The following is a 13,703-nucleotide window of genomic DNA, read 5'->3' on the forward strand; positions in this document are numbered from 1 at the left end:
TGATTGTATACTGTATGCTTCTATCGTCTAGTGCGTGCTGAACGATCGTCTACTACTGGAGTTTGCTACACGATGAAGACCTCCTGGCGGTTTAAGACCCAATTCGCCTATGAACTGGTTAGCTCGATGAAAAATGATATAGATAGGGTTTTTCATTAATCCTTTAATTATTACATGCATGTATGTTTTTTATAATGTCATATGTATGCACATATAGTAAATCCCACTTAGGTTATGCAATGGTCATGCATCATCTCTTTATTGTAATTGTTATTAATTTTAGAGAAGCATGATTTAATTATGTAAGAGCATGCTATGCATCATATAATAAGAGTATATTATGCATGCAAAAAAAGCATTAACATGAATCATCTTATATATATAATTGTTATAAATGCCTTATTGTGCGCAATGGTTTTAGTTGTTTCTTTTTAAAAGTTAAAAAGAAATTAGAACTAAAGAAATAAGAAAGACATACATGCTAATTAGGTTTAATTCGTGTTTTAAAGTGTTTAAAACTTGGATCACATAGACCTAAGATCACGGTTCTAATACGATTAGCAACCATAAGACTTTAATCTTTAATCAGTTTAATAGGATTAAATTGGCTAATAAAAGGTTAAAGTGAGCACAATCTATATATAAGGACCTTTTTGTCTAAGGCAGGTTCTGTCCTCGGCTGAGGTATTTAAGTTGACGGAACCATAACAACCCCTACATGGGAACTTACCTGGAAAGGTGAATTAGATAGATTTGATGCATGCATGCAAGTTAAGGACAGTCCATTAAAATGTTTAAATGTTGACTACTTGAACTTGTTCATATTTCATAGACAAACGTTGTTTATGGAGAAGAGTTAAAAAGACGACTTAGACTAAATCAGTAGCCAGATTGATCTAGGTTAATGAACCCTAGGTAGAACATTCAGGGAGGTACTTGGGCATAAGATGCTTCACTTAACCTTTCATGTTTTCTAAATAGTCCACACCGTGAGATCTACCCTCGCCGCGACACCTTGGATGTCCCCCAACGAATAGTCTATAACTTAGGGTACTTGAAATTGTTTTGCAAAACTGATTGGTTTAAAAGTGGTTTAGCAAAATCTAATAAAATTTTGTTCGTATTTTTAGAAACTTTCTCAAAATGGGAACAACCATGTTGGCATTGCTAAGCACCGAAAAACTTACTTACGATAATTTCGCAACATGTAAACACATGATCAAAACGATCCTAATCATCGAGGATCTCATGTTCGCTCTCACGGAGGCTTGTTCTCATATTCCAGCTCCTAATGTCGCTCAAAATGTTCGGGAGGCATACGAGTGATGGACAAGGGTGAATGAGAAGGCCCGAGCCTACATCTTGGCAAGTCTTTCTGAAGTCTTGGCCAAGAAACATGAGCCTATGGTCTCAGCGCATGAGATTATAGAGTCCCTACGAGGGAAGTTTGGACAACAGTCTGAACAGCTTATGCATGAGGCTCTTAAATACATATTCAACTCCAAAATGGAAGAATGCACCTCTGTTCGTGAACATGTACTAAACATGATGGTCCACTTTAATGTGGCGGAGTTGAATGTGTCTTCCATCGATGAGGGTAGCCAGGTTAGCATAATCTTGCATTCTTTGCCGGAGAGCTTCCCGCATTTTGTTAGCAATGTGATTCTTAACAAAGTGAAATACAACCTTACAACTCTCCTCAACGAGTTGCAGACATATCAATCTTTACTGAAAAGTAAGGAGAGGTAGAAGGATGAGGAAAATGTTGCTTCATCCTCCAGGACATTCCATAGAGGTTCAACCTCAGGAACAAAGTCTGCATCTTCTACTTCTAGCTTTACAAAGGGGAAGAAGAAGAAGGGTGGTAAGGGAAAAGGGAAGGCACCGACTAACCCACCGCCTGTCGCCCCAAGGAGGCATCCACAGGTTGCTAAAGGAAAGTGTTTCCACTGGAACCAAGATGGACACTGGAAGATGAACTATCCTCGGTATCTGAAAGAGAAGAAAGAAGCCAAGGTCGATAAAGGTAAATGTGATTTACTTGTGCTTGAAACTTGTTAAATGGAGAATGATGATTCTATCTGGATAATTGATTCAGGCGCCACTAACCATGTTTGTTTTTCTTTTTAGGGGATTAGATCTTGGCGACAACTGAAGGCTAGTGAGATGACGATGCAAGTAGGCACTAGGCATGTCGTCTCAGTTGTGGTAGTGGGAGGACTCCAGTTAGCTTTACAGAATAGGTTTCTTGTTTTACATGATGTATATATTGTTCCTGAACTAAAAAGGAACCTCATTTCTGTAAAGTGTTTATTGCAATGTAAATATACTATCTCGTTTACTGTGGATAAAACGTTTATTCATAAAGATGGTGTTTTTATTTGCACATCAAATCTGGAATCCAATTTATATATGCTAAGGCTGTTAGCCATTAATTCCCTCCATAATACTGAAATGTTCAGAACTGCCGTAACTCAATCAAAACGTCGACAAATTTCTCCAAAAGAAAATGCCCAACTTTGGCATCTTTGTTTAGGGCACATCAATCTCAATAGAATTGAGAGATTGGTGAAGAATGGACTTCTAAGTGAGTTAGAAGAAAATTCTTTGCCAGTGGGAAAATCTTGCCTTGAGGGTAAGATGACTAAACGACCTTTTATTGAAAAAGGTTATAGAGCCAAGGAGCCTCTTGAGTTAGTACATTCTGACCTTTGTGGTCTTATGAATGTGCGAGCTCGAGGTGGCTATGAGTATTTTATTAGTTTCACTGATGATTACTCAAGGTACAGGTATGTTTATCTTATGCAACGGAAGTCTGAATCCTTTGAAAAGTTCAAAGAATTCAAGGCTGAAGTTGAAAACGCATTAGATAGACAGATTAAAACACTTCGATTGGATCGAGGTGGAGAGTTTTTGAACATGGAATTCTAGGACTATTTGATAGAACATGAAATTCTAGGACCTTGTTAGTCATGGTTCGCTCGATGATGAGTTACGCTTCCTTACCAGACTCATTTTGGGGTTTCGCAGTGGAGACTGTAGTATACATACTCAACTGTGTTCCCTTCAAGTGTGTTGCAAGAACACCTCTGAAGTTTTGGAACGAGAGTAAAGCTAGTTTATGTCACTTCCGCATTTGGGGTTGCCCTGCACAAGTGCTTGAGACTAATCCCAAGAAGTTGAAACCACGGTCGAGGTTATGCCTCTTTGTAGGCTACCCCAAAGGTACACGAGGGTGTTATTTTTATGATTCGATGGAAAATAGGGTGTTTGTTTCAACAAATGCTACTTTCCTGGAGGCGGATCATATAAGAGAGCATAGTCCACGAAGCAAAGTCGTGTTACGTGAGCTTTCCAATGAAACTACTGAAACTTCAACAAGAGTTGCTGAAGAGCTTTCTACATCAGCAAGAGTTGTTGATGGGATTTCATCCAGTAGGTCGGTTCCACCTCAAGAGTTAAGGGAACCTCGATGTAGTGGGAGGGTTACGAACCCACCCATTCGTTATTTGGGTTTTACAGAAATCCTTACTATGGTAGCAGATGGCGAAGTTGAGGATCTGTTATCTTATAAGAAGGCAATGAAGGATGTTGACCAGGATGAATGGGTCAAGGCCATGGATCTCGAGATGGAGTCGATGTACTTCAACTCAGTATGGGATTGTGTAGATCAGCCAACTAAATCGTTTCATTTATGGACCTGAAACAGGCATCTCGATCTTGGAACATACAATTTGATACTACCATCAAGTCATATGGCTTTGGCCAAAACATTGATGAACTTTATGTCTACAAAAAGATCATCAACGTTTCAGTAGTCTTCTTAGTGTTGTATGTAGATGCTATCCCACTCATTGGGAATGATGTAGGTCTACTGACTGCAATTAAGAACTGGCTAGCAACCCAATTCCAAATGAAATATTTGGGAGAGGCTTAGTTTGTTCTAGGTATACAGATCTTTCAGGATCGTAAGAACAAAGTGCTAGCACTGTCTCAAGCATCGTACATTGACAAGATGTTGCTCAAGTACTCGATGCAGGACTCCAGAAGGGGCCTAATGCCATTTAGGCATGGAGTCACTTTGTCTAAGGAAACGTGTCCTAAGACGCCTCAAGAGGTTGGGGAGATGAGACGGATCAGTCTAACCCATGACATTTTAATGTTGTTGACCCATTTACGAAGGTTCTCACGGCTACAGTGTTTGCAGGTAACCTACGGAGTATAGGTCTATAGGATCGCCAACGGTTGGATTAGGGAAAGTGGGAGATTTTCTTGTACTGAGCTTTTATGCCCTAGTTTATTGTACACCCCACTTCGCTTTAGGACAAGTGGGAGATTTTTGGGGTTGATGCCCTAAAGTCTCGTGTCCTATAGTTTGTAAACAGTTTGTATGAACGTTTGTGTTGTTAATATATGATATTTACTTCACATCTTGTAATTTTGCTCAGTTACTTATTTTATTTGCTTTACTACAAACCAATAAACATAAAATCTCTGGTTATCTATATATGACTCAAGCATGTATGTGGTGCATACACGTAGATCATGTCTTGAGTGATAACCAAAATGGTCTGTAGTATATGGATATAGGAGGGAAACCTTATCCTGGTAACGCTACAGATGCGACCCGCCTTGTGGAATGGTCGCAAGTGTTGTGACTTGTCACAGATGATCTGATCCTGATCATTTGTGTTGGGGACATGCAAGCGGGGGCATCCTATACAAAGAGTTTGTATAAGACCTGACCACGAAGTGTTAACGTCTCGTTATATAACACCTGTCTCTTATACACATCTAGATGTGTATAAGAGACAGTAATTGGACTGGTTAATTATATATGATATAATTTGCTAAATGTATGAGATACATTATTTTGGAGGAAATTAGATATATATATGATTTATATCAAGTAGAGGAGAAATTACTATAGTAGATATGTGATATCAAATTATAGGATAAAAATATAATATGATTATATTTATTAATTAATTAGTTGATTAATTATATGATAATTAATCCAAATTTCACGTTCGGATGTGGGTTAGTGGGCAGCATCGGTTATTATAATCGATGAATTAAAATGAAAATAGTTTTCATTTTGTTCAATCGCCCAAAAAAATTTGCAAGCTCTCGTTGGAAAAAAGAAAACAATCGCTTAAGTTTTTTTGAGAGCCTATACGATAGTTGCCTCGTGCCTAAACAATTGTCTACCTCACGCCTAAACGATTGCACACTGTCGCCTACACGATCGCATAGCTTCTCTAAACGATCGTATAGTGTGTCGATTTTGCTAAAAGATTGTATACCTTTTCCTAAACGATCATTCAGTAAATCCTACACGATCGTGTAGCTTCACCTAAACAATAAGCAGTTTGCTATGCGATAGCGTCTTTTTCTCTCCCATTTGCTTATCGCCTACACGATTCGTGTTTCCTCCTTCCTCTACCAAATTCACCAAAGACCACGCTTTGGGTTCTCACTCCGAGAATACTTGGGGCTCTTTACTGGTGGTGTTGTCCCCACTGTGTTTGTGTTCGCAGTTGTTCGTGTTGCTGCAGTCAATGCTTCTGCTGGGAGTTAGTAGATCGCGTGGAGGTTTTCCACTGCTTGGAGTGCCGAAGTTTGAAGAACGTCTTCAACTGGTATGGCACTCATTCTCTTGTTATTATCTTATTTATAGCATGCTGATAATTAGTGTTTGTTTGAATAATTGTATGTTGAATGTATATTGTTGTATTTTGGTCACTGTAAGATTGGAGCGATCTGAACGTGCTCATGGAACTCTTCGATAAGTGATCCTTCATAGGAAAGTGTTAATTTCTTATATTCAAATGTTCTTGCTACATAATAGCTTGGGTTTTTAGCTGAGGGTTAGGGTTGCCTTGTCGTTTGGTATCAGAACTTTAGGTTCGATATCGAATTTATGTTTTTGTTGTTGTTGTTGTTCATTTCTTATATTTCATTATAGAATTTTCTTGTTCATATTGTTTTTTTTGTCTCATTCTGTCCAGAAACATAAAACAACAAAAAAGTATCCTTTACATTAATTTTTTTCGTTTTATTGTCTTCTGCATTACTATAGATCGTGTCCTGATCTAGAAGTTTGCCTTCTATAAGATCTTCTAATTCAATTTACTTCATTGGGAGAAATATTTTTCTTCTTTTTGATAAATTCTGGCAAAACTGAAAAAAAGTGTCATTCACGTTGTTCTTTTTGTGTTATTATCTTTTAGTTTTATCTTGATCTCAAGAGCTTGTTTTCCCAAAGAAGAAATTGTCATAATACCTACAATGGTAATGCCCAATTTAGGAAAACTTTACGGGATGGTTTGGCTGAGATACATCAATCCATTAATTACATGTCTGAACTAAATCAAGAGATGAAGTTTCAAGAGCAAGCCATGAAGATTCAAGCGACACAATCTGTTCAAGAGGATGGCTGTCACAAGCCTAAAGATGATGTTTCAAAAGACGCACCACTAACTCTTCTCGCAATAGTTTGGCTGAGTTAAATCAATCTAATGATTACTTATCTAAATTAACTAAAGAGATGAAGTTTCAAGGGGTAAGCCATGACAATTCAAGCGACACATTTGTTCAAGAGGTTGGTTGTCCCAAGCCTAAAGATGATGTTTCAAAAGACGTCATTATTGACGATGTGTCAACCAACAAAGAAGATGTTCACATATATGTTGATAAAAGTCAAGTCGAGACACACTGTGAGAAAATGTACTTAAGTGAGAAAAATCAAAAGAGTGAGATTTTTATTCCAACTAACATTCAATATTGTTTTTCTTTTGCTTTTTTTGGTTCTTTAAGGGCATGGCAACAGGAGTAGACCACTCTAGACATGAAATTCATACTTAATTCAAGTGGAGATGTTCGAATTCAAGTGTTCAATCAAGATCGAGTGAATGGCTACAAGATTACTCTTCAAGGCGAGGGAGATGTGAATTACTTTTTCAATGTCGTTGAATTTCATCCATTTGATGTAGGAGATACTTTCATATTCAAGGACGAATCCTTTTCAAGAGGGGGAAGATGATATGGATCGGGACCGATGAGTTGCACTTAGTTGTTTTTAATTAATTTTTAGCATTTTAATTTTAGAGTATTTGTTGTCTTTAATTCATTTCTAGATTTTAAGTGTTAAATTTAAGTCTTGGTAATTATGAAGATGCATTGAAGATAGCAATTGGAAGATGGAGATTACAATTAATGGAGTTATATTAAAGGATAGTGGATGGAAGATGGAGGTTGCATTTAATGGAGTTATATTAAATGATGGTGGTTGAAAGATGAAGGTTGATAAAAGAACTTAGTGATTTATTTTGAATTTTGTTCATTTGTATTAAATAGGTTAGAATCTCTACAAGGCTATCAAAATTTTATGAATGAAACTTGAGATCTCATATTTGAGACTTTTCCCTTATAATTCTGCAATTCTTGTGATAGAATGCATGTGAGCCATTCAATCTAACCTTGATCAAGTTGATTGTGGAGTGACTCAATCTAGAACAAGTTTTCTCATTCTTGCTTCTAAATCTTCGATCAAGAGGTAATCTAATTCTAGCCTTTTCTCGGGGTTGAACTAAATTGTATTGGGATGTGTTAATTTCTTAGATTCAAAGGTTCTTGCTATATAATAACTTGGGTCTTTGGGCTGAGGGTTAGGGTTGCCTTATCAATTAGGATTAGAATTGGTTTTTTTAATTTATTAGGATTAGGATTAGTTTATTTTATTACATAGGATTATGATTAGTTTACTTTTCAATTCTCTATAAATAAAGAGACTGTCTTCTTATTTTGATAACTTTTAATCATTAATAAAATCCTCTCTTTTGATATTCACCAATTGGTAGCAGAGCATCAAGATTGATTGGGTTTGATTGTGGGAAAGAAGCCTACTGCGGCAGAGACTTCCCAAAATAAAGAGGTGGAGACACCCACCGTCTTATCATAAAAGACTACGACCAAACACTTGCAGTCAGTCAAAGGTTCTGTCGATGGTATCATGAAGTTACTAGAGACAATGTCTCGTCAGTTGGATTAATTGTCCAATGTGTAGAAACATTTTAAAAAAAATGTGAAACTGCAAAAAACTGGAAAAGTTCATGTTCAGGGTTCCAAGAACAATTCCACACCATCCAACAACACCAAATTCATTCAAGAAACATCTAAAAACCAATTGCTAACCTTCAAGAATCCATCGATAATATTCGAGAACCACCGAGACAGAGGACTTTTCAAAGGAGATAGCATCAAGAATTGGAATTTTCAAGTGAAAAAATTAGAAAAGAAGAAGAGGCGAAAAAAAAGGAGAAGAAATTGGAGGCAACAACCATAACCACATATTAGAAGAAGACATAGGACAAGAATTTGGTAGAGGAAATGAAGAAACTCGAGAGAAGATTGGAGATTAAAAAAATTGCTCTTTCATTGGAGTTTGATTTGTCGAAGCAGTTGTATTTTTCGTGGAGTTGTTGGGGATTCCAGCTTTTTCGGAGGAGAACGTTCATGCTGTCAGACAGGAGCTCCAAAAATTGGCCATCACAACATTGCCAAATGAAGAATAGATTGTCCATGCCCTAGTTTCATCAAAACCATCTGTGGTCACTATCAATTTTTTGAGCATTGTAGAGGAAGACGGTTTGGAGACCACCAATGCCAACACCTCGTCAGATTTGGTTGTTCATGTCTTGCCGAAGAAGAAGGACTTGTCTATAAACATTGATGAAGAAAAGAGGAAAATTTGTACAAATGACGCATTTTTGGGCCAAAAATGACAAATGACCCATTTTTAAAAATAATGTCAATTAACCCTCTACTAACACAATCGCCATACCAAATTACATAAATTGCCTTCACAAGTGCCTTGTGTTATAAGTCTTGCTTTCATCTGGTCAAACACTCTCGCTCTCGCTTTAATTTTCCTAGTTTTATGTGATTGCTCGTCAGTGTACGAATGATTCGATAATTTTCACGACTGAAGCCTAAAATCAATAATACCTAAACACAATACAATGGTGATTTTTTAAAACTCTAAACTTCATTTCAACGGTGATTATTTCCCTGGTTTTTTATGGTTTTTTGGTGAATAAATTTTTTTTGAATGGGGATTTCCAAGATGAGGCTTTTTCAAAACATAACAGATTTTTCAGAACGGTGTTTCATTCTTTGAGTTTGTTTCATTATTTTTTATATGTTATTTCTGGAAAGGTGGGAATTGAGCATTACAAAATTTTATATTGGGAGAGAGAGGGCGAGAGATAGAACGAGAGTGAGAGAGAGCAAGAGGAAGAGAGAAAGCAAGAGTAAGAGAGAGAGATTAAGAGAGAGAGCGAGATTAAGAGAGAGTGAGATTAAGAGAGAAAGTGAGATTAAGAGAGAAGGTGAGATTACGAGAGAGCGAGATTAAAAGAGAGAGCAAGATTAAGAGAGAGAACGAGATTAAGAGAGAGATTCAATTGCTTGTACAACTTAATGACAAATGTTCTCTTTCTTTATAGGATGACAGAAAAGTGTCTACTTATTCGATATGGAGGTGATTAGGATGAGAATGAAAGTTTGTATATTGGGAGAGAGTTGACAGGAATCATTGTGCCTGTTAAGTGTGAAGAACTTAAATCTCACATTTACAGTGTTGCAAATGTCAGTTCTTTAATCTTATAATGAGAGTTAAATATAAGCTTGAATATGAAGCCCCTCCACAATGCATAAGGAATGATGATGATGTTCACTTCCTTCTTTTCCGAGAAGAGCTTAGTAGACTTTAGTTATTTGTAACGCTAAAATCGAATCGAAACAAAAATATTAAAATAGGGTTTGGAAATGTGAGTTATGATGATACGACTATGGACAGACAATACGAGGAATCATATGAGTTTCGTCACGAAGAGGATGGTATTCCATTATCTACCAACACTGTACCATCAACATTATCGCTAGACAACGACCGCACTAATCCAGCAAGATTGAATTTAATGAATTATGGTGATACAAAATTGGGCGGTACTTCAGTTGTTGGTAATGAGAGATCATCTAGACATGATTATATGGATTGTGGTCATCCAGAGCAACGTTGTGGTCCTTCAGTGGATGTTAATGAGCAACTAACATGATTGAATGAAATAGATCGTGATCATAGAGATATGTGTTATTCTACAACAGCTTAAATGGTTCCACCATATGTGTCTTCAAGTCATAGTGGAGAGTTGATTATCCCTGGTACCTCTTCATCTGGGACAGACGTTGAAGTTGGTCAATTATTTTTGAGTAAAAAGGACTTGAAAATGCGAGTATCTATTTTGTCCATCAACAAAAATTTTGAATTTAGGGTCAGGATGTCAACCAAATTTTTGTTCACTGTCAAACGTATTGAGGAGACTTGTAAGTGGAGCCTTCATGCAGTGAAAATGGAAGGGTCTGATATATTCAAGATCACAAAGTACTACAGTTCGGACACATGTTCCATTAGAATTCTCAATCACGAACGTAGATAAGCAACTGCTATGGTTGTTGGTCAGTTGATTAAAGATAAGTTTACAAGCATAGGACGTATTTATAAAACTTTCATATCGTTGAGGATACGAGGAGAAATTATGGCATGAACATAAGTTATGATAAAGCGTGACGTGCAAGGGAAGCCGCATATGATCTCACTAGAGGTACTCCAGAATACTCATACTCCATACTACATGCTTATAGGGAAGTGTTAAAAATAGAGAATCCAGATACAGTGTTTGAGATCGAACTTAAAAAAAAATGTGCATTTCAAATATATGTTTATGGCATTAGGGCCTTGTATTAGAGGTTTCGCAAGCTGTCGACTTGTGATAATTGTTGATGGGTCGCACTTGAAAGGAAAGTACAAAGAGACCATGTTGGTTGCATTTTCTATGGACGGGAACAATCAATTGTACCCACTAGCATATGCAATAGTGGACCATGAAACCGATCGATCATGGAAATGGTTTATATCGAATTTGAAATGCAGTATCAGAGAACTCGATAATCTGGTGTTTGTGTCTGATTGGATGAAATTCACTTTTATAGGGAAACGCAAGAGAGACAGAAAGTGGAGGACAGAGTTGACAGGTGTCAACTATAGGTGGTGTTTGGGCTGTACATGGATCTGAAAGGGCATCTCGGGCCACCCAAACACTCAAGTGGTTTAGCTTCCCATAACGACTTTTCCTCTTCCAACTCATGGGCCTATGTTGGCCTGATTCTAATGTCTCTACACTAGAATCGCCCCCTCCCCTCCTCTCCTCAAAAAGTTAGAAGTCCACAAGGTTGGTTTTTAAACAATCATCAGCATGCAAGTTAAAATATCATGAAAAAAAACTTAAAATCTCATTGCTAAACAAGAATTGATATAGGGATTAAAACAAACCCATGGTATGCATAACACAAGGAAAAGTAAAGTAAAAGAGAGGAAGCATCCCTAGAATATATGTCTGTATGCAGGTAGGGACACTTCAACGCAAGCTTCAGACAACCTCGCGTAACTTGATAGATGTCTTGTTGTGTTCCATATTTCCTTCAAAGTATGACTTTACCCTCTGCCCATTTACCTTGAAGGTGTTCGTGCCATCCTCTGAGTGAGCTTTACAGCTCCATGAGGAAAGATTGTTTTTGTAACAAATGACCTTGACCACCTAGATTTAAGCTTTCCTGGAAATAGTCGCAAACGCGAGTTAAATAGTAAGACCTTTTGAGCAATGAAGAATGGTTTTTTCATTGTAGATATTCGCATTTTCGTATGCGTTCAGCCACCACTCATCCAGTTCATTGAGTTGTAGCTTTCGATTTTCCCCCACGACATCCAGATCTAAGTTAAGCTTTTTCACTATCCAAATGCTTCGTACTCCAATTCCAAAGATAAGTGGCAGGCTTTTCCAAATACTAAGGTATAAGGAGACGTACCTATACTCATTTTAAATGCAGTCCTATATGCCCAAACAGTTTCATCTAGTTTTTATGCCCAATCCCTTTTGGATATGTTGACAACTTTCTCCAAAATTGACTTGATCTTTCAGTTAGAGACTTCTACTTGCCCGTTCGTCTGTGGGTAGTATGCGGTAGCCACTTTGTGCCTAACATTATATTTGGCAAGTACTTTAGAAATGATGCGATTAATAAAATGTGTACCTTAATAACTTATCAACACCCTTGGTGTCCTAAAACACATGAAAATGTACTTGGTCAGAAATTTAGAAACAGTTCTCGCATCATTCCTCACATAGGAAACTGCCTCGACCCACTTAGACACATAACCCACTACTACTAAAATGTACTGCTGACCATAAGATGGAGGAAAAGGCCCTATGAAGTCAATGCCCGAAACATCGAAAAGTTTAACTTCGAGTATGTTGCTGAGATGTTGCCTGTGTATTGACATGGGTCACACTTGAGAACATATTCCCTTATGTCTTTAAATATAGTGGGCCAAAAGTAACCACTCTAGAGAACTTTTGTAGCTATCTTCTGTCCTCCAAAATGACCTCCATAAGGAGAATTGTGGCATTCAGATAAGATGCATTACACTTCGATCTTGGGGACACATCGACGCATAATGGAATCTAGGCCTTGCTTGTGGAGAAACGGTTCATCCTAAAAGTAAAACTTGCAATCATGCACAAGTTGTTTCCTTTGCTGGGAATTTAAGTCTTATGGAAACTTTTCATGGTGAGGTAATTAACAATGTCGGTGTACCATGACTCATTATCTTCAACCTTAAGCAGGCACTCATCAGGGAATGCGTCTTCAATTTCAACCTGGCCTAGTTACATCTCTTTATTCTTCAATCTCGATGGGTAGTCAGCCACCTGATTCTCAGTACTTTTTCTATCTTTGGTTTCTAAATCAAATTCCTGTAGCAGTTGTTGGGATTGGTGTCCTAATTGTCCCAGCTACATCTCTTTATTCTTCAATCTCGATAGGTACTCTTTATTGTATTGTGATAACAGCGGGGCTGTGGCAAATCCGAAGGAACCTTAGAGTCATCGTAAAGGCAAGCATATCGAACGAAAATATCACCTGATCAGGGAGATTGTGGCATCGTAGTGATGTGATAGTCACAAAGATCGCATCGGAGTACAACGTTGCTAATCGTTTACAAAGGCTCTCACGACTAAAATGTTCGAGGGTCATCTGGAAAGTCTGGGTCTACAGGACATGCGACATCTTGTCTAGGGAAAGTGGGAGATGATACTGGGTATAGAGTATGCCCTAGTTTATTGTATATTGTACTTGTAATCTTTCATGTATTGTACATTAGTCTCTCTAGGCATTAGGACAAGTGGGAGATTGTTGAGTTTGGTGTCCTAATTCTCCCGAAGTCTCGTAGTTTGTAAATTGTACACATTGTTATGAATAAGCTAAGAGTTATTTTATTTGGCATTTACTCATATCCAATAAACAAAGCTCCATGGGTATTGTATGTAAACTTAAGCATGTATATGAGATATACAAGTGGATCATCCCTTAACTAACTGATAACCTAAAAAGGTTTGTAGTATAAGGATTAAGGAGGGATACCTGATCTTGGTGACACTACGGATACGACTCACTTTGTAGAGGTTTACAAGTGTTGTGAACTACTACAGATGGTAGATCCTGACCATTCATGTGGAGACATGCGAACAGGGGTGTCCTATAGAAAGAGTTTGTATAAAACCGGACCACGAGATGATTCGTCT

The sequence above is a fragment of the Benincasa hispida genome, chromosome 11 (assembly GCF_009727055.1).
Source record: "Benincasa hispida cultivar B227 chromosome 11, ASM972705v1, whole genome shotgun sequence".
Taxonomy (NCBI): Eukaryota; Viridiplantae; Streptophyta; class Magnoliopsida; order Cucurbitales; family Cucurbitaceae; genus Benincasa; species Benincasa hispida.